A 4,157-nucleotide genomic window follows, 5' to 3' on the forward strand; every position below is an offset into this window, starting at 1 on the left:
ATGAGGAAGCTAGAGATATGTCAAAATGGTTGGTGCATACTTTGCATGATAGTAAATTGAATACACCTTTGTCTAGTCGTCATTTTTTGGGCTCTCATCATGCTTCTTGTGCATCCAATTGTTAAGCTTTGACTATGTCAAGTATGTGTGGCAAGGATGAATCTGTTAGATTCAATTAAACACAAAATTGGATGGCTACTATGCAAGATGAATATGATACATTTGTGAAGAGCAATACTTGGTCTTTATGTGACTTGCCTCTTGGCAAGAAGTCCATTGGTACAAAGCGAGATTATAACGTGAAACGTAAGACTGTAGTATTGATCACTACAAGGCAAGACTTGTCTAAAAACATTATGCTCAACAAAAGGACATTGATTATGAGGGAACTTTTGGTCCCACTTGTCATATGACTATTGTTCATTTTATTTGTGCATTGGCAGCCTACTTTGTACAATATGGATATGAGTCGGCAATTAAAACCACTTTCTTGGATGGTGACTTGTATGAGGAAGTGTATGTAATGCAACCTCATGGTTTTGTCAAGAAAGGACAAGAAAAGAAAGTGTGCAGATGCAATAAAGCATTATATGGTTTAAATAAATTTTCTCGTGCTTGGTATGAGAAAATGGATAATCGTTTGATTGCACGTGGCTTTTGAAATAGTCCAATTGAGAGCACTTTGTATGTAAAACATGTGGATGATATATATTTTATCATTGGTGTGTATATGGACGATTTACTATTCACAAGTCCAGATGAGACACATACTGCTATTTAGGGTCATTTGAATGCCACATTTGAGACATCAAATTTGGGGCTTTTGCATCATTATTTGGGCATTCAGTTTAAACAGCGTAATGAGGGTATTGCATTATGTTTGGAAAAGTATGTGCAAACTTTGATAAGCATATTTAGACTTGATGATTGAAATCCAATTTTATTCCTATGGAGGCAAGTTTGAAGTTAAGTCTACATGATGATGGAGATCTTGCAAATGTTGCCCTTGTTGTTGGTTGGCTCATATTGGTATGCATTACAAGGCCATTTATGCATAGCCCTCTATCTAAGCATTGGCAAGAAATTAAGAGGATCCTTTGCTACTTGACCGGCACTTTACATCTTTGGTTGTTTATCCCAAGAGGGATCATTGCCGCTAGACTGACATTCTTTTTTTGATTTGGATTAGGGTGGTTTCTATGACATAAGAGTGTATACAAGTTATTTTTCTTTCATGTTGGATTGATCATGTCCATAGGGCATGGAACTTCCCTATACTCTATGTGCTAGCTCTCAATCACTACATCAATCCCATGGGGATTTTTTTTCATGTATACAGTAGTGATGTGTATTGCCAGGGCAATTTTTTCCCTCGCTAGGAGATGTTTTCTTTTTTTTTGTATATACATCCATCACTCTAGGGGTATCTTATCTTGTATATTCACACCAAGTAGTAAATTCTTTGTTGTGTTGTAGGGCCTCGTCCTCTTTCTCTCGTCAATCTTCTCTCTCTCTCTCTCTCTCTCTCTCTCTCCACTTCCTGCTACCATTATGACATGGTATCGGAGGCCACTAGCTTCTTCTTTCTAGCGCTTCTCCCCCCTTTCAAATCTACAACCCTCGCTACATTTTTTTCCTCAACGATTTCCTTTATCGTTTATAAAAAACGCAAGTTCCAGTTGTTTTGTGAGAATTTTTTATTAATGTTGGGAGGCTAGAGACCGTAGGGCTCACTAGATCCTATTATGTGTGCTAGAACACAAGCTTTGAGAATTTTTTTGAAAAACTCTAATCCTTGGTGCATCAAGGCCCATAAGGACGGATAATCAAATACCGCAAGGATGGCCTCAATGTAAGCAAAAAAAGGACACAATGATGTTGAATCCTTAACGTAAAATAGGACACAGTGGTGTTGAATAAAGAAGGATGCACTGGTGTCGAATTCTTAATGTAAAGAAGGACACAATGGTGTTGAATCTTAATGTAAATAAGAAATTGGAGAGTGTTGAAGTTCTTCTAACACAAGGCATATCAATTAAATAATGCAAGCAAGCATACAGGGAAGCATTGGAAAATCCCAATGCTAGCAAAGAGAAGGAAAGCAACATAAGCTTGAAGATTGCTCCATCACAGAGAGTGAGAAAAAAGAGCTAGCCCTTAGTCACACATTCTCTCTTGATGCTCCCCTTCCGTGCACACAAAACCGACAACTCATAGCTAGCAACGAAACCAAAAATCAAAGACACGCTCAGAGTGCACAAATACACCGGGCATAGTTTAGAGGTGCTCATACTAAGTGGAGACGAAGCTGGAGGCAGTCAGAGGATCAAACCAAGCTGCATATGCTTTGAAGATAGGATTTTGGCAATGACTCAGGTTTTTGACTTTGACATAGGATTCTGAGAAAGGTTTTTGGCATTGGCTTTACAATTTCGGATTTTTGACAGATTTTGGATATGGCTGACGTGTAGTATTTGTCATCTACACTACATGTGAAGTCTTTGGATACAAACACAAGCATGTAGGCAGTTTTTCACATCATTTGCACACAGATTGTATTCTTGTCTTTGCAGTTTTTAGAGAAGGTTTGACATCCATATACTCTTGGCTTATGAATACACCACTGTAGTTTTGATTATGCATATAGCCATTGTCTGGCTTGATTAATTGCATTCAAATCTTATAGGTATAGCTGGATAGGTTCAGTATTCTTGGTAGTTATTTAGAGAGATCTGGAGCAGGTATCACTATGGGATGCATAGGAGCAATTCTTGCTCTATGGTCTATGCCTGAGCATCTTTGAGTGCCAATTAATCTTTTTAGAGCTTGTTATCCCCACTGAGATCTTTATACTACTTGCATGTTATTAGTGCCTATTTGTGCACAAGTCCCCTTTGATTGGTTAGCAGTGACATACACTCTATGTATGTTGAGTTGCAAATATGCCATTGTATATCATTGTGGGGATCTTTATACTATTTCCATGTTATTAGTGCCTATTTGTGTGCAAGTCCCCTTTGCTTTGTTAGCAAAGACATACACTCTATGTATGTTGATTTGCAAATCTTCCATTGTATATCATTGTGGAGACATTTTTGGCACGTACGGCAGTCCTGATCATTTCTGAGACTTCATCAGAAGATAATCATTGTTGAGCTTGACCATAGTCTAGTATGTTAAGCCTTTGGAGACTTGTGGTGAGGTTCTATTGAGCTAGGGAACTCTCAAATTTTTAAATCCTTTTGGTGATATAGGTTTGCTTGAGCACCCCCTTTTTTTAAGGCCTCATTATAGGATATGTACACAAATGACTAGGTGCATTTGACACCATGTTGGTAGTCTATTTGGGTGAGTTCAATGATTAGTTTATGCACACAACTAATCAATCATACTCTTTATACATCAATATTTGATTTTGAGATAATTTTCTTTCATTTTTAGTTGAGATTTTTCTCAAGTTACAAGAAAAAAATTGCCCAATTTTTCCTAGAATTCTTGCCATAGTCTTTTAGTCTTCTTGCCATAGTGTTTACCTCTTGCAATTATGGTGTGTGGTCTTCTCACTAAAGTGTTTATCTCTTATAGCTATGGCCTTTTCTTTTGAGAAATATGTCTTTAACACTAGAAAGTTTAATGACACAAACTTTTCCATATGGAAAGAGCATATCCAAAATGTTTTGATCGAGAAAGGCCAATTGGATCCATTCTTTGAGCGCCAAGAGGGTGATAGCTATACTGATGCTCAGTGAAAAGCACTTGATGCCAAAGCTAGCTCCACTATTCGTCTATATCTTATAGAGTAAGTGTATTTTACTATCGTTGATGAATCCACTTCTAAAGTATTATGGGATAAATTCTACAATACACATGAGAGCAAGAGTGAGAATAATAAAATTTACTTGATGAAGAATCTATTTGAGCTTCATATAAAAGAAGATGGCACAATTTCTAAACACTTAAATGAGTTCAATGTAGTCTTCATGGGATACATTTTGCACAACCATAAGTAACTCTGCACCTAAAGGCAATTTAGTCTACAATGATGTCCGTTGATGTCATAGGGACTCAATTTTGATGAAGAGATACAATATGTTTTCTTGTTATGCTCTCCACCTTCCTCATGGGATGCTTTTTGCACAACCGTAACTAACTCTGCA

The sequence above is a fragment of the Adiantum capillus-veneris genome, chromosome 15, assembly GCF_014529385.1.
Source record: "Adiantum capillus-veneris isolate H3 chromosome 15, ASM1452938v2, whole genome shotgun sequence".
Taxonomy (NCBI): domain Eukaryota; kingdom Viridiplantae; phylum Streptophyta; class Polypodiopsida; order Polypodiales; family Pteridaceae; genus Adiantum; species Adiantum capillus-veneris.